This window comes from Pteronotus mesoamericanus, unplaced genomic scaffold, assembly GCF_021234165.1.
Source record: "Pteronotus mesoamericanus isolate MK-2021 breed Mesoamerican mustached bat unplaced genomic scaffold, CSHL_Meso_final contig_74, whole genome shotgun sequence".
NCBI classification, from domain to species: Eukaryota; Metazoa; Chordata; class Mammalia; order Chiroptera; family Mormoopidae; genus Pteronotus; species Pteronotus mesoamericanus.
Genome location: NW_026555247.1, coordinates 9,931,631 through 9,950,472, shown reverse-complemented (window position 1 = coordinate 9,950,472; position 18,842 = coordinate 9,931,631). Strand labels below are relative to the sequence as shown.

The 18,842-nt window shown below is 35.2% G+C and overlaps 1 protein-coding gene across 2 annotated transcripts in view; it reads left to right on the top strand.

The window, feature by feature from the left end:
• The window catches only part of CHST9 (carbohydrate sulfotransferase 9), a 232,973-nt gene that overhangs the window by 18,339 nt on the left and 195,792 nt on the right, over positions 1–18,842 (top strand). The gene's annotated exons all lie outside the window — the stretch shown is intronic.

The window sequence follows — 18,842 nt, the reverse complement described above, 5'->3', positions numbered from 1 at the left end:
AAGGTCTGCTGGTTCTACAACAAATATTCTCTTCCTTGCCCCTTACTTTTGGTAATTCTCATACTTCGTAATCACTTTAATTTTTCTAACTTGCTTTCTTCCTTCTCAATTTTGTGTCCTAGTACCTAAGCAATGTCTGTCAAATAACATCATCAAAATATGGGCTAGAGTAATTCAAAGAAAGTCTTTATGGGAAATGTTGGCTTCGAGACATCCATTTGTAGGTGAGAGAGTCAGAAAGGAAGAAAGTTCCATGACAGAGGGAGTAAAGAGCAAACACTAATTGGTGGATGTAGAGGTTGGCAGGGAGTGCTCAGGAATCAGTAGACCAGAGAGGAGGCTTCATGCTGGGGAGCAGCAATAAATTAGGTTGAAGAGGTATAGTGACTGTTTTGTGAAGAGCCTAGAAGGCAGACAGAAGAGTTTTCCACCTTCGATTAAAAACTGGGTAGCTTTTTAAGCAAAGGGAAAACATTTGATAAGCAATATTTAAGAAAGATTAATCAGACAGCATTATTTGTATTGAGTTAAAGAGATTATCTGGAAATAAATACTTTATTCAGAAGTCTCCTAGTTCATTTATTCAAAAAATATTTATATACTATTCACTATAGCTAAAGTAGTGTGCTTGGCATGAGGGTACCATGAACATTACTTCAAAGGTGAGTCCTAAAGAACAAACAAAGACCAGTTTGAGGTTGGTGGAGGGACTGAAAAAGAAAGGAGAGAATGTTCATGTGCCCAGGGACAAAAGGGAATGCCGTAGTTCTTATAAATTCAATAGTTCAGCCTGCCTTGAGAGCAGGCTTTGAGGTAGAGGGAGGGATGAGTAATGAAACTAAAGAGGTGAACCAGAGCTAGATCAGGAAGGGCCTTGTTTATCATTATAAGAAATCTGGCCCAGTTAAGAAGTGTGGAGAATGGTGCAATATGCAAATGGAAATGTCTAGATGTCTAGTAGACATTTAGAAATATGAGACCAGAACAGGTGAATTACTGGAACTGAAACATGGGTTAAAATTTTCTCTTTGTAGAAGTTAGATCATTTCATGAGTGACTAAGCAGAAAAGAGAAATAGGTGAGATTGTTGAAGGTTGACCAAGCAGAGATCATCAGAGGAGACAGGGATAGGAAACCTTCCAAAATGGTCAACTGGCCAATGGCACAAAGGGGTCAGGAACTCAAAAGGTATGTTTTGTAATGGCAATAAGGAAATAACTTGTAACCATAATGAAGGAAGTTCTCTGTGGTTGTCTGGATGGCCAAATGACAGCAAGTAAGAACACATGAGGGTAGATGTCCACTTTGTGAGTACCTTAGATACAGATAAATGATAAAATGATATCAGTGTTAGAAAATAGAATGTTTTCTTAAGACAAATATTCTACTTAGGGTATCAGTTTACTTAGCTCTGACTTTTGGTAACTAATAAAAAAAGTAAATTAGCTCATTTTGAGCAATTTTTAATAGGTTTCATAATTTTGGCATCACACTGTAAGTTTTATTTGAAGAGTGCACTTAAGTTTAATAATGGAAAGAATGTAATTTGGATATAGGCAAAACTGTCTCCTCCTGTTATGAGTCATGTGAACTTTCACATTTTGGTGTTTACTTCCCTGTCTATAAATAATAACCACATTTTGGAACTTGATATTTTAGTTTATATCTATTTATTGATTTTCCACCATGATAGAAGAGAAATTAGTCCTTGTTCCTTTCTCATCTTATCATATATATATATCTGTCTTTTTCTATCCCTCTGACCCTCCCAAAATGGTGATTTTGTTTAGTATTTTGTTTAGATACATAGTCAGTGTTTTTATAATCATGGCTGTATAAATATTATCTACCACTTAGCCATACAATTTCAGTATTTTCCTTTCCAGAATTCTCTATTTTCCATGAAGCTGAATTTTTTTATTTGTTTAATGTTCTAAGGTTTGTTGTTGTTTTTTTTCACTGATTCAGGCAAACTCTTCATCATTGTCTGAATACCCTTTCTAGATGTTCAGACAAATCAGCTAGTCTACAGTTTTATATTTCTAAAGGTTCTTCCAAGCCTCTATCCTCCAGTTTGAACTGTTTGCCCTCTAAACCTACTCCACAGCTTCATCCTTCACTACTGTCCAGAAATTTCACATTCTCTCTCCTTTGCTGGACCTATTGTTTTCTATATCTCGTGTCTTCTCCTTTCTTCCTCCCTTGCTTTCCCAGATCCTCCCATAGCTTTTGTAGGAGGTAAATTTTTTTGAGAACTTATCTGAAAATGCTTATTCTATCCACACCATTGGTTGAGAATTGGGTAGAATTTAATAGAATTTTAAATGGTTTTAGTAATTTAAATGATTAAAATTATTTTACTTGAGAATTTAGAAGGCATTTTTGCTCCATTGCTTTATTTTAGATTCCAGAATTGCTGTTGACCAGCCTGCTGTCATTCTGATTCTTGATCCTCTGGATATGCTCCGGTTGTTACTCTCTGACAATGCATGAAATCTTTTCTCCATTTCTAGTGTTCTGAAATGTCAGCATGATGTTCCTTGATGTGTATCTCTTATCCAGTGTGTTAACAACTCAGTGATCCCTCTAAATCTGGAAATTGATGTTCCTCAGTTACCTGAAATTTTCTCAAATATGGTCATCCCCATTTGCTTTCTCAGTTCTATCAGCCTGGAATTCCTATTATTTAGATTTGAATCTCCTAGATAAATCCATTTCCTGGCTTTTTTTTTTTCTTGTCCAATTTTCCATCTCTGTCCTTTTGCTCTACCTTCTGAGGAGACACTTTAACCTAATAGTAGATTTTTTAAAAACTTTTGCTCTGCTTTCTCTTCTTTTTATTAAATACGGTGTTCCATCCTGCTTTTTTTTAAATTATATTTTATTGATTATGCTGTTACAGTTTTCTTGATTTTTCTCCCTTTGCCCTCCTCCACCCAGTATACTCTACTTCCTCAGGCAATCCCCCCACCATTGTTCATGACTATGGATCATGCATGTAAGTTCTTTGGCTATTCCATTTCCTATACTGTATTTTACATCCCCATGGCTATTCTGTAACTACCTATTTGTATTTCTTAATTCCCTTATCTCTTCACCCATTCTCCCCCATCTATTCTCCCATCTGGCAACCATCTGGTAAGTAACTTCTTTCCTCTTACTGTTTTTAAGAGTCTCTCTTTAACCTCTTGCCTTTTAATTCTGATGTGTCTTGGAGTGGACCTCTTTGGATCCATCATAATTGGGACTCTCTGTGCTTCCTGGACTTGCATGTCTATTTCCTTCATCAAATTAGGGGTCAAATTAGTTTTCTTTCACTATTTTTTTTCAGATAGATTTCTAATTTCTTCCTCTTTCTCTTCTTCTTCCGGCACCCCTATGATGGATATCTTGAGGTAGTCCCAGAGGCTGTTTATACTACCCTCATTTTTTTTTGGATTCTTTTTTCTTCTTGTTGTGTGTGCTTATTTTTTTCTTCTTTATGTTCCAGATCATTGACTTGAATCTCTACTTCATCTACTCTACTGTTGTTTCCCTGTAAATTGTTCTTTATTTCAACTAGTGTAGCCTTCATTTCTGACTGGATCATTTTTATGCTGCTGAGGTCCTCACTAAGTTTGTAGAGCATCCTTATAAACAGTGTTTTGAACTGTGCATTGATAGATTTCTTATCTCCATTTCATTTAGCTCTGTTTCTGGAGTTTTGATTTGTTCTTTCATTAGGCCATGTTTCTTTGTTTCCTCATTTTGGTAGCCTCCCTGTGTTTGTTTCTATGTATTAAGTAGAGCTGCTTCGACTCCATGTCTTGGTAGTATGGCTTAATGTAATAGGTGTCCTGTAGAGTCCAGTGGCACAGCCTCTCCTATCACCTAACCTGGGTACTCAAGGTGCAGCCTTTGTGTGGGCTGAGTACACCCTCCTCCTGTAGTTGAGCTTTGGTTGCTGTTGGCAGGTCAGTGGGAGGGATTTACCTCGGCCAGTCAGCTCTAAGGATTAGCTGTGACCACCGACCACCAACCTCTGCCCTCTCTGGAGGACCAGCTGTGCAGGGGCAGGGTGGTGGTGCTTGGACGTGGTGTGTAGCTCTCCATTGGGTATGCTGGCCCTGGAGTTTCCCTTGGTCCTGGGGCCAAAGTCAGACCCCACCTGTGTTTTGCCCACGGCACCCCACCAGAAATGTAGAGCAATCTTAGATGGCCACTACTTGTGCTGAGCTTGGAGATTCCCAGCTTTGAATCTAATTTGGATGCTGCTAGGACTCACCGAAGCCAGCTGTTGCTTGTTTGAGAGGATTTAGGAGTCAAAACAAGCCATTCTTCTGGAAAAGCAGCTTGGTGGACCCATAAGTTGGGTGGGGTAGAGCTTCTGGGGATCTCCAATGCAGGTCAAACAGTGTTAGCCAGATTGATGGAGTCTTAGATATGGTACCAGCTTGCTGGCTCTTTTCAGGGAGGGTTTAGCAAAGGGTCAGTTGTCTCTGCTTGCCTTGATGCCAGACACTTCAGTTTCTCCCTCTACACCACTGGTGCCTTTCAAGCTGCTACCCTGATATTAGAGCTCAGAGAGAGTGAGTCTGTGTAGATAAATCCAGGTGTGTGTTCTTTAAGTGGAATTGCTTGGGGCTCCAAAGTTTCTTCCACCAACTCAATCCCAACTGATTTTTGTAGCCAATAGTTGTAGGGACTTATCTCCTGGCACAGGAATCCTGGGCTGAGAGCCTGGTGTGGGACTGGGATGCCTTGCTTCCGAGATATCCCTCCTAAATTTTTATCCATGTGAGTGTTGGACCAGCCTGTTCTGTGCCCCTCCTACCAGTCTGGATAGATGTGGTTTCTTTAATTCCGTAGTTGTCAGACTTCCATTCAACTCTTAATTTCGTAGTTGACAGACTTCCATTCAGCTTGACTTCTGACATTCCTGAGTGATGGTGGTTCTATATTTTAGTTGTAATTTTCATGTGGTTGTGCAAAGAGGAGAGTTATGTCTGCCTATGCTGCCATATTGACCAGAAGATGCGTATCCATCCTGCTATGATGTAACCAATGTTTTTTCTTATCTCTCTAAGGATATAAAATATGGTTCTTTTGAATTTTTATTTGTTTGTTTATTTATTTTGTTCTTTGCCTTGCTTCTCTTCTGGTTATCTATTGTGTTCTCTCTTGCCTTTCGTCTTCTGGAGAAACTACTATACCTGTCCTGGGTTTTATAGCACACAGTATCTTGCATCTTGTTGGTATCTATGGAAACACTTTCATTTCAGTATTTATGATCTTTTATGTTGGTTATCATTCCCCTGCCTACCTTTCATTTTCTAAAACTTTGTTATTTTCTCACTCTCTTGTAATCATCTCTCCTCTTTCCTTTCTCTCTCTTTGTAAATATGTATATATTTTTTTGTTGCTTTGTTTTCATTTTAAAGGGTTTTGAGGAGGAAAATTTGAGAGTTCAGTCTGCCTTTATTTACTAGAAATCCTCTTCATTGATTACTTAAATTAACTAAAATTAACCAGTGCAATAATAACATTAAAAGCACTACTAATTATTTATAATTCTGTAGAACCCTTGAGGTTTCACACACTTTTTTTACATATTTTGTTGTTCTTCATGCTTTTTATGGAATGTTAATATTCAGAGTTATGTATTATTCCTGCTTTTCTTTGTCAGCAGCATTTCAGGCTTCCCAATATATCTATATTTATTTCACTAACTACCTTAGGCAGTTACTTTGATATTGTAATATGAGCACTATTTTTTGTGGAGTGTTCTTTGAAAATGCCTTAAGAACTTACTATGTGATTTTTTTTGTCAGTAGATATTTTTGCAGATTTATTTTATTTTTCTTTTTAAACCAAGATATGCAGGTTATCATCTTTGCTGTTTTAGTTCATGTTATTTTTCTATTAAATGCTTGCAGGCGAAGTGCAGATAGGCTAGAATGTGAAACAAGAGGAGAGAAGGAGCACATGGGAGATTTTAATAAATATTTGCATGAGATTGCTTGAAGCTAGCCATGAGTGTTAGGCTCACAAACTTTACTATCTATAAGACACAAATCATATTCACTTTAGAATATACGCATATTTCTAGTATCTTAGAGAGTTTTATGTTAACCATAGAATTTTACTATTTTATGGAAAGCAGTATTATCCTTTCTATCAAAGACATTGTATAGTAGCAATGAATCAATTGTATAGATAATACACATATATAGTGATGGAAAAAATCAATCTTCCTTATAGATATTGTCTAGCTAATCATTAACAAAAATAACTACCCAACATATCTGGTATAAGGAAGCAGATATTCTATAAATGTAATACCTTTAATGGATTTTATTGTCACTGTGATGAGCAGAAGAGGGAATTTAGCAATAAGGTAATATATAGGTGACAACATATAAAAGATACTTTATCTATATAACAACCAGTAATAATAGTAATAATAAAACAATTTACGTTTTATTGTCTTGCCATAAAGATACTAATTTGAAAATATATCTAGACAATTTGTTGAACATAGAGCAATGACAAACCTAAGTTATTTATCATAAGAATTTGTTGTACCAGAAGTAGTGTTAACTTTTTGACATCAGTTAAGTATAGATATTGCTATTTTACTGTAAAAGGTAAAATTCTAGACCTAATTTGATCCATTCTGTTTTATATATTGTAGTTAACATTCTAATCTGAACTACTGCTTATTGGTAAGAAGTGGAAAGATCAAAATGACTTCCTAACATTCCGTTGGTTATTATGTCCTCGTATATGCTGCTCAGTTTTGTTTTGTTTTGTTTTTTTAATAGCCACACAACACTGACCAACCATAAGGAGGGCCAGAATGTGGAATTCTACCATGTAGCCAGACTGGTCAAACTACAATATTTAGTAAATTGCAGGTTCTAGAAGTCTTATAATCTGCTCTTTTCACTAAAGAACATATTATAAATATTTTTCTACTAATTTTTAGTCTTGCAAAGTTTTCTTTTATTTTTATATACTTTTTATTTTTAATTACAGTTGAAATACAATATTATATTACTTTCAGGTGTACACCATAGTAATTGAACATTTATATACTTCATGAAGTGATTACCCCAATAAGTTTAGTTACCCATTTGGCAGAATACATAGTTATCACAATATTATTGGCTATATTTTCTATGCTCTACTTTACATCTCCATGACTATTTTTATAACTGTTAATTTGTACTTTTCAACTCCCTCCACCTTTTTCACCCAGCCCCCCAATCCCTCTCCCATTTGGCAATCGTTAATTTTTTTGATGTATGTATTGGTTTGTTTCTGTTTTGTTTGTTCATTTATTTTGTTTTGTAGATTCCACATGTAAGTGAAATTATATGGTATTTATCTTTCTCTGTATGACTCATTTCACTTAGCCATAAAAAATGAAGTCTTGCCACTTGCAATAACATAACTGGATCTATTATTTTAATTATTCATCTAAAATAATAATATTTCATTTATAGAATATTTCATTGCATGCCAGGTTTTGCTAGCTTGTTTTTTGAGGTCTTTTGGAAGTACATATATTTCTAAGAAGATTTTAAAAAATTATCTCTCTCTTCTCTCCTAGTCTTGTGTTATCCTATTTGTGGATTATATCACTTTTCTCAGCTATAAGCTCCACCAAACTTACTAGATTTTGTAATTCTTTATGTATTGTACTATCTCCCTGAAAAGCAACTCCCTCTTTTAGTTGACATGAAAAACTCATGTCCTGCTATCATTGAAACAGAAAGCAAAAATTTAAGTTAACATATATTGCTAATTTACATAGTACCCAAAGTGCTTCATTATACTTAAAGTTCAAGGGTATTTGAATAACATTTGTATATGTAACAACTATCTTTCTCTACTCTGCATTACAAGGAAACACAAACACTTTTCCTCTTCTGACACTTGAAACTAATAGTTCGGGTGGTAAAATACCATCTTTCAGTTCTTCTCAAAATTCCATGTTTCTTTTTGACCCTCTCTTGATAATTTCCACCCGGATAATTGACCAGGGCATCTTTTCTGGTCTCATCTTTTTCCATTTTATTTTTGTATGGTGGGAACACATTTCATAGTTAACCCTCATGTCTACTATTTTTTACATCCTTTTTCTGCATTTGTTTATTAAACACATTTTTTATCTACTGCCCATCATGCACTAATACTCTATGTTGGATTCTTAATTGCATTTTCTTTGTGACATGTTTCCTATTTCACAATGCTTTGTTTCAATGTTTTTAAGTGTTTTGTATTTCCCTATTGTCTGGACTGAAGGAAGCCTCTAAGGTTCTAACCTGTACCTTGCTTCATTCTCCCATTTTTTCTGGGGACACACGCAAGTTAAGCTATTATTTTTATGGTGCTGATTCTCATAACACTAACTGCCTGTTCTGTCATGCTTGGATTGTTGTATCTATAATACTTCTGAGCCCTGTATTTAAAAGAAAGCATTAACAAATGTGAATGTGTCTTGAAGAAGATGATTAAATTGACTGAATCCTCCTAAACCAGGTCCTGAAAGGAATGGCTGAAGGAACTTTGTATATTTATTGTCTCCTGGAGTAAAAAAAGATTAAGAACAGAATAATTGTATTCAATTGTAAAATCTGGCATATAAAAGAGAGAACATATTTGTAATGAATTGTTCTAGAAGGTTCTACTGGAACCAACTTGTGCAAGTTGTGAAGAGATACATTCAAATATTCTCTATTGAACAGAGTTTAAACTTTACTCATTTTGGCTTTGCCTACAGTGTCTGGCACAGGGCCTTAGTCATAGTCTGGCTTGATGGATGTTTATTGATCATATTGAATTGGCTTGAATTGAAAGACTAAGCCTCTAATAGTAAAAATAGACTGCTTTTTGAAGTAAAAATACCCAACCTTTCACAAATATTTATTGATCAAATACAGCGCAGCTGTCCTAGTGCCGCTCCGCTGGAATATAAAGATATTACCTTTTTTATATCATAGAGCCTTCTTTGGGCCATGTATTCTTCTAAATATTTTTTGTGTATTATCTCACAGGACACTTGCATAGTAGGTATTTTTATTATCCCCAGCTTAGATGTGAGGAAACTGAGGCACACAGAGGTTACGTAATAAACTATGTCACAAAACTGATGTGTTGCCAGGCTGTGTTTGGAACCCAAATAGTCAGGCTCCAGAGTCTTCATACTTAAGCACTATAGAGTATTTGTTTGGCCAAAAATTTCATTTGGTTTTCTCTGTAAGATGGCTCTAATAACACTTATTTGTATTCAACTTCATTTGAAACAATTTTGTTAGATTTTGTATTATGACAGCTATCATATCAGTATGCATTTTAAAATGCCCATCAAAATTGGTGAATTTTTATGTAGCCATTTTAATATTGAAGATGGAAGGAAATAAGCCACATTTTTGGTGTATTATGCTTTATTATTTCAAGAAAGGTAAAAATGCAACTGAAATGCAAAAAAAAAAAGAGAGATTTATATAGTGGATGAAGGTACTGTCACTGACCAAACATGTCAAAAGTGGTTTGCAAAGTTTTATGCCAGAGATTTCTTGCTGGTCAATTCTCTATGATCAGGTAGACCAATTGAAGTTGATAGTGATCAGTTGAGGCATTAATTGAAAACAATCAACATTATACTATGTGGGAGAAAGCCAACATACTCAAAATATCCAAGTCAATAAAGTTACTGGTGAAAATGAAAAATGCATTTTTATTTTATGCTAAAAAACCACACAAACTGTTTTGGCCAACCCAATACATATTACCATAGTATGTATGCAGTATAGTACATAATTTGTGTAAAGTAACTACATACTTAGCATATACCACAACAAACTGCTGCCAGTAATGAAAGTTGAGAGAATTTACATAAAGGAAAGGACAGAAAGATTTTTGAACTGGAATGCAATCTAGTCCAATCTCTGCTCTGAGGATTTCTTGCCCTAATGGCTATTCTTTCTCCTCCTGAATGTGTATGGTCTTCCATACTTTCAGCCCAGTCTTTACAGGCTGAGTGATTGTCCCAAAATGCAAACCTGATCATTCCACTTCCTTCAAGTCTGACTTTGGTTTCCCAGTGTCCACAGAGCACATAATCATATTAGGTTGATGCCAAGGCCCTCTGTGGTGTGTCTCCACCTGCACCTCTCACCTTATCTTTCACTGAACTCTGCTTCAGACTCTATGGTTATGTGAGTCAGTCCTGCAGATTTTTTTTTAATCTGGGAAGAGAGCAGTACTGTAATTAAATTAAATAATCAATATAATACACTTAGGATGTAATACCTGCTCAATAAATGTTATTATTACTTCCATTTATTTCTGATTATCCTGCCAAAATTGCTACACCCAAAATATAGCTCATTCCTTAGGTCTCTTACTATACATATAATTGCTTTGTAATAGATTGAAAAATAAAAGAAATTTATTGGCTTTCCTAAATTATAAATTCAGAGGCAAAGTGAGTACAGCCAGGATCCAGTCAGAGCTTTTCTTCTCTTTCTTTGCAGATTTCTCTTTCTTTGCAGCTTTGCCTTCTTCTGTGCTGTCTTGTTTATTTGGGTTTATTTTGGGGGGGTGGGATTTGGTTTTTGGATTTTGTTTTTGTGCTGCCTTGTTTTTTAGGCTGGCTTTTACAAGGACAGCCAGAAGGCTTCTAGCAGCAGCATGAACTATATGTTTTCTTGTTCACATTCATTGGGAGAGAAAATATCACTTCCCATGACTATGGAACCAACACTGTAGGCTTTGTTCTGATTAGGTCACCTTTGAAACAATCATGGTGGCCAGAAAAAGCCTTGATCGCCTGGTGTAGTGAGTTGAACGGTGACTCCCCAGTAAGGCATTGCCACATTCTGACTCCCAGAACCTGTGAGCTTATCTGGAAAAAAGTCTTTGCTGATGTAATTAAGGATCTCAAGTTAAACTCATCCCAGATTATTTAAGTGGGCCCTAAAACCAATGACATGTCTCCTCACACAGAAGAGAAGGATGTGTGAGGTCAGAAATGGAAATTTTGGGCCCTTTGCTGAAGCTGGAGGTGGGGACCATCCGTTGTAAACATCATGGCTTCCACACAAAGGAGCAGAATGGATGTCAGGGAGGCAACGCAGAATCCACCTGAATATCCTTTCATTCCCCTTTCTGCTTGAAACCTACGGGTTACGCCATAACTGATCCCAATCATGGATTGAAAGCTATCTTTTATTCAGCACTTCCTAGGTTCCATTATTAATCACTACAACAATTAAAACTTGATTATTTCACTGTACTTGTTAATCCCCTTGCCTCAAATGCCATAATCTCTGCTGATAACCTCTTCAAGTCATTTTAGGCATGATGATGCAAATTACCATTTTCTTATATCTCCATGGCCAAATCCCAGGACTCCAAAAACGTTTTCAAGGACTCCCTCTCTCTTCATCGGTCCCCTTAATAAGACAGAATTTCATGCTGTATCTCTTATGTGTTAATGTGATCCTGATGATTCCTGACTGGCATGGAAATACGTGGTACAAATTCTTATGACTACTTACAAGTTTCCGTAGTGTAGTTGCTGTCATGTTCGCCTAACAAATTCTTATGACTGCTTAAACAAAAGTAGGGTGGAACCTTGGTTCTTCAACTTAATTCATTCCAGAAGGCTGTTTGAGAAGTGATTTGTTCAAAAACCAAATCATACAAGTATCACTGTGAAACAGTTGTCAGGTGGAGAACCAAAGTTTTGTTTGACAACCGGGACGTTTTTTTCCATGAACAACTTGGTCAAAAACCAAATTGTTCAAGATGGGAGACTTTTAAGAACTGAGGATTGTTTGTAAAACACAACAGTAGTTTTGTATCATCCATATTTAACACTTTGAAATCTTTCAACACTTTAAAATTTTAGAATGTGGAACAAGTGAAAGTGAGGGTTGAGATGAGAGATCCATTTAACAATAACTTCTATGAATGTTTCTTTTCCCATCTCTATACAAATAACTGTTTGCAGGGGGCCTTTTGTTTTATTAGCCTTATGCAGTCTTTAAAGCTCTGTCTTTGATTAAAAAATGAATCCACATTGAACACTAAAATGTAAAATAAGAGTTTAAAACTTTTCTAAAACAAAGATTATAAGGGCAAAGCATTGTCTTGTTAAAAATTTTAATTATAATTAAATTTTGTTATAACAGCTAAAAAATTGAAGGTACCTGTTAACTAAATTATACAGGAAATCAAAGCAACAAAATGTATAAGGAAGCACCTATAAATTCATGTCTAGTAAAGGAATATGTTTTTATCTTCTCTGAGGTAAAATACATTGAATAGTTAAGCTATTACAAGAATAAAACATGGAACTCTATACCTGAGAAACCATGTGGAAAATATTTGAAAAGATCAGTATTATTCTATCCATTCATAGCAATTTCATAAACTGTCTCTTTTTAACTGTTACTTTGTAATAGTATTGCACTATATTAGTTTTCTTTGTTGCCATAACAAATCATAGCAAATGTAGTGGCTTAAACAACTCAAATGTATTATTTTACACTTCAATGAGTCAGAAGTGTGACAGGCTAAAATCAAGACATCAGCAGGTCCTCATTCTTTTCTGTGGGGTCCCGGTAGGCTCTGTTTCATTGTCTTTTCCAGCTTCTGGAGACCACCTGCATACCTTGGCCCATGGTTCCCTTTCTCCATCTCCGGCAGCTCCAAAGCTAACAAGGGCAACTCCTTCTCATATCACATTCCTCTGACCTTCTATGTTGCTTTCCTCTTCCATTTTAAAGGACCTTTGTAATTATATTGGGCTCACCCAGGTAATTCAGAATAATCTCCCTATGTTACAGTCAACTGATTAGCAAAACCTTCATTCCATCTGCAACTGTAACTCCCCATTGCCGTGGAAGGGGACACACTCATAGGTTCCAATGATTAAGAAGTTGATTCCTTTGGGCATCATTATTCTGCCTTCCACATAAACTATTGTCAAATGCCTGGCCTTAGCAAATTGTCATTGGTATGTAAAATGTTATCATTCGAGGAAGCTGGGCTAAGAGTACAGAGCAATGCTATCCTATTTTTGCAACTTTTATGTGAGTCTAAAATAATTTCAAAACAAGTTTATACATTTTAAAAACATGTTTAAAAACGTTTGCATTTTTTTGGAAGATTAGGTGAAAATATATAGAAATTGCCTATCGAATTGCAGAAATTACACTATTATACAATGGATCATAATAGGGTTATTTAACTTCTAAAATAGTAAATACATTAATGTAATAAATAGTTAATAAAGGTGACATTCCTCATTCAATTAAAAATAATTCAGTCAAGATTTGCTGCCTTATGGTTATTAAACATATTTTACAATGACTAAACAAGATGGGCACTATCTAGGTTTCCTTCTCTTTAAATATAACACTGTAATTGACTAAATATCATTAGACTACATACCACAATTTAATTATGATTGATAGAAACAATATATTTTCAAAATAATTTACATGCCCATAACACCTACCAAATACAAATCTAAATGCCTTAACCCAAGTTACTAAAATGTTTTATAATTCACACTGTCTTTACCTTTTTTTCTAAAGGTCATATTTCTCTTAAAATTTTTAAAGCTGTCAGATACATAGAGCAGGTTTCATTGCCCCTTTTTACATATAAAGAAAATCAAGTCTGAAAAGTTAAGTGGAGGTTTCTGGGGAAGAGGAAAAGTGGGTTTATGTTTTGGTATTCTATTCTGTTCCCAGAGCAGGAGGATGGAAGATGACAGAGCAGTTAAACAATATGTAAAAAGCATGGAAAGGTGTCAAAATTTAGGAAGAATTATAAAAAAAGCTTTAAAATACTGAAAAGTATTTGTTAAAACAACTTAAGTTTATCAGAAAAAGAGAAATATATGAGTACTCAAGTTAAAAAATACACTGTAAGTGTGAAACATTGTGATTAAAAATATATCTATGCCAGGATACATCAAATTGAAACTGTGGCCAGTTCTTAAACTGTTAAATTGACAGCTGACTTCTTATGAATATTAATGGCTGATAGATGATAATGAATATTAAAATTCAGAGTACTGAGGGAAAATAATTTTTAACCTCAGTTCATACTCAACTTTCATTCCAGAATGAGGACAAAAATAAGATCCATACAAAAATCTAAGATATCTTGATGCCAATATTCACTGGAAAAAATATTTCTTTGTAGTTCAATAAGAAAAAGAAATGAATATGGGGGGAATGTGTACTATTCAAAAATTAATACCAAACACAAAAACTTATAAAATACCAGTGAATTTCATTATTTAATAAATACTTCTTTTATGTGATTAAAATTAAATAATATCTCCAACGTGATCAGAATGAGAAAACATTGTTCAATGAGTAGTAAAGCCTATTTTTTGGTGAAAACTATATATTTTTGTGAACATTATTTTTTAGGAAATTCTGTAGTCAAGAAAATATTTTTTAATTTAAAGTACTGCCTAGCTAACAAATAAAATTTATAGATTCAAAGGAAGCAGAAAGAGAAACAGAGAGGATTAGATAACTTTAGGAAACTATCAGTCTAACAAAAGTTGGAGAAAGAAACTATTTAAAAAATAAAGAAGAGACATAAATGTATCATAATTTAAATTACAAAATATTTAGACCTGTATAACAATGACACATGAAAACTTGGGGTTTGCTGCTAAGGTAGTTTTGGAAAAAACTAGTGGCCTTACATAAATATGTTTTATAAAAAAGAAAGATCTAAAATACATTAATTAATTCCATTTAAAAAAAGAACAGATGTCCCTAAAGAAAAAAAGTAAAATGAAGGAAGTATAAAGAAAAATAAGAGAAGGGATCAATTAAATAGAGAACAAAAATATACAGGGAAATTATAATGTACTTTTTAAGTAAACAGACAAATCTCTAGCAAGAATGATCAAAGAAAACAGTAGAAAAGGCACAAATATATAATATTAGGAATAAAAGGGAGCTATACTTAGAGCTGTGAAAGACTTTTAAAACCAGAAGACATTCCTAGGAAGAACTTCGTGCTTATAAATTTAGAAACTAAAAGGAAATGATATTTGTATAGGCAATATAGTTTCCTAAAGCTGACTCACAAAAGTAAAATGAATAAACAAATAAACATTAAAAATTAAAGCAGTGATCAGATTTATTTTCCACCCTTCAAAGATAGCCCGAGAAGTTTGTATAAACATAGAGTACGACAATAGAATAGAATAGTGTCGATACAGTAACAAATATATATAGGAATTTGCAATATAATAAAACTCAATATTAAAATCACTAGTAAAATGATAAACTACTTAATAAATAATATTGCACAGTTGTTATCCAGGTGGAATGGAAGGCTTACAATGTACACAAAAATAAATTCCAGGTCGATTTCCGCATTAAATATGAAACTCATAACTTTAGAACTTTGAAAGGAAATACAGAAGAATAATCTTATTATTTGAAGGTAAGGAATATTATCTTAAAAAATTCATAAAGAACACCACCTGAGCTTGATGCCACCTGTTTCTGCCCCGTAGAATGGGAGCGTCATGGCAATGTGCTTCATAAAGGGCTCCCTGGTACTCAGGCTCTCAGTTGGTTTTGCTAAACGGGAGTCACTGACAGGAAGTCTCAGGACAGAAGAAACCTGAGGATGGGATAGTGATTTCCACTTCCCTTGACACCTGGCTGGAGCATGTTGCCTGCCTCCCTGTGCACTAGACTGCAGCTCCTGTCAGCCATCCGCCTCCTTCCGGCCCCTTCTCCAAACTCCAGGCTTGGCTCTATTCTTGATGCCTTCACTTCGAGGAAGCATTGCTGTTACTTGTGCTTGGGGACTGTTTTATACCTTGTTAGTTTCCCAAACCCTAGTCACATCTTTATAAACTGTCCCAAACAATTTTACGAGTGTGAATACGTCACGTTTTTCTCCAAGACTGTAGCTGATAAATAAATTAATAAGGAAAGAGTGATAAAAATTGATTTATCACTTGTGCATGATAAAACAACCAGACTGTCCTGACCAGTGTGACTCAGTTCACTGGGCATCAGCCCACAAAGCAAAGGGTCACTGGTTCGATTCTGAGCCAGAGCACATGCCTGGGTTGCTGGTTCAGTCCCGGGTCAGCCAGGTGCATACAGGAGACAACTGATCAATGTTTCTCGTTCACATGGATATTTCTCTCCTCTTCCTCCCTCCCTTTCCTTCTCTCTGAAAATAAATAAATAAAATCTTTAAAAAATAAATAATAAAACAACCACACCTCCAGCAAATGGAAAGGGAAAGGAAGGGGAGGGGAGAGGAGATCACAGAAAGGTTCTTGTAATGCTTATAACTCTCAAAGAATTACCTTCCAAAATCCATGAAGAATTACAACTCAATAAAAAAAAATCGGAAAGAACTGAAAATGGAAATTCATGAAAAGAAAACTGTGAGAATGTTGTGTAATGCTTGTACATAAAACAGCATTATTCCAAGTAATTTCAGTCTCCAATAGTTTGCTCCTTTTCCACAGGCTTGGATGTACATGCATGATCTCCAAATAGGTGTGTTTTTCCATCACAACTGACTTTCAGGTTGGCTTAAAGCAATACTGCTGCTCTTACTGCCTCACCTTTGTTTAATGAGAGCCATTTCCTTCCTAATGCCAGCGTTTGGTTAATGGACTGAGATGGGAGAAATTTCTAACGTATCTCTCCGTTTACAGCAGATTGCCTTTCTGCCTCGTGGCTTTAATCACTCAATCCTACTCACATCTGCCATAATAACGATTATGGGTTTTCTACTGACTTCTTACCCAGGAGGATATGTCAGAGGATAGCAACATCTCCCACAGAAAGGAAGGGCAAATTCTTAATCTCTTTCCAGCATCATAGGTAATAATTTTCCTGTGCAAATCCCCAAGGAGGACTGCTTTTGGCTTTCATACCCACCATTCCCAAATGTCTGTGGCTCTGTTCTGATTTATGCATTTTCTCCTATCCTCTCTCTTCAGAGGTAAGTTTTAATTATGTAGACAGATCGTAAAAGTCTCTTTCTTCTTGTAAACAACTATTTCTTTTTTAGTAGTAGATTTTGTTTAACTGGTTTCCCCCTATCTGAATTTTCTTGTGTACCCAGGACTTATCTGCTCATTGTTTAACTGTAGCATTAATAGGAGAGAAAGCTGGCTTCTCTTCACAGCTTTCCTTGAGGGATTCAGCTTTGGAACACCTCATATTGCATTTCTCCCTCAGAAACTGATTTTCTTTGTGTGTGCTTGGAAAGCCCAAAATATTTTAGTTTTAAATCATTATAAGAGCAAAGTATCACCTATCAAACAAGCAGCAGTTTTTCTTCTACTTATTTACAAACTTTCCCTACTACCAAAATCAAGAAATGCCTGAAATCCCCAAAAGCATTCATGAAAATGTTAATTAACTGTGGCTCCTTCCTCAGGGAACTCAGAGAAGTGGATTTGAGAAAGCTCCTCAGGTCACGCTGACAACCACTGCTCTTACTCCAGGCCTTTCCGTGTAATCGTTAAAATATGAAGAAAACAATGTATTTACAATGTGACTTTTTGTTGTTGTTCTGTATAAAAACTTCTAACTATTTGGTGAATTTATTTTTCCTAGTTGGGAGATTGCTCCACTACATTGACTTCTCCTTCTGACCTCATAGGTTACCTTTGTAGACCAATGTTTGTGTGAAAATTGGTTTTGCCAAGGATAGCTAAATGTTATCTTTCAACCTGCCTAGCACTTTCCCACAGCAGTTTTTAACTTTACTTGGTGCCTCACCAAAGCCTCTTTAAAAGGCAAAATCAGTATTCTCCCAGAGGTGTTTGAGGCATATATGGAGCGAGGAAAATGGAGAGAGAGATCATTTTAAGACACAGCAATGCGTGTTATGTCTTCACATTGAGGAAACATTTATTCATCTCATCCAAAGAGGAGGTATGGTCTGCGGCCAAGTGGCAGATCCAAGGTCTTTGGCTAACATTAGATACAAAGCCATGACCTTGGCCTTGTCAACCAGGCTATGTGAGCTCATATTTGTTTGGCAGTTCACGGGGAGAAGGGCTTCTTAACTCAGGTTTCAATGAGGGTTCACAAACAAGCTGATATCTTATGCAAGATTTTGTGTGTACTTATATTTTTCTAAGGAGATGTTTACATTTTCAGTGGATTATCAATAGTCGGTATGACTTTTTTAAAAAGGTTAATTACACTAAGTGAAATTGTTCTAACAAAAAAATCATTTCAGTATTTCTTTAAATAAAGAAATCTTTTATTACTGAGGTAGATTTCTGTAACCTGAGATAGATTCTGAACTCTTGTGTTATTATGAGAGACATCCTTGAATTCTGACCATTTAATATTTATCTTTTTTATGCCTTTAAGAGATGTAAAATGTGCCCTATAAGCTGGAGAAATCTATTACTTTTACATGAGAGAGAAATGGTAGGTTGAACCCTCCATTTTTGAACTTTATATATTTGTGGGACATGAAGTGGTTTTTTTCCTTTATTCCATGAACATGTTTTTCAAAATGCCTTCTTCAGCAATTCCTTCTGAGTCTTCTTTCACCTCATGATCATTTTAAGGGATCCTGAACCCTGCTTTACTCTTCACAGTATAAGAGTGTTTACATCTGGCCATACTTCACCTAATTAAATGTTAGGATGTTACTTATTAACTGTAGGATAATACATTCCTTACATAAGGTATACAATAGAAAATTGCCACTCTAGAGATATCTGCTAGTTTCTTCTATCTTTGAAGCATTAACAGTTCATGTAAGTCTTAGAATTATTGATACATTGAATATTTACACTGTATTTG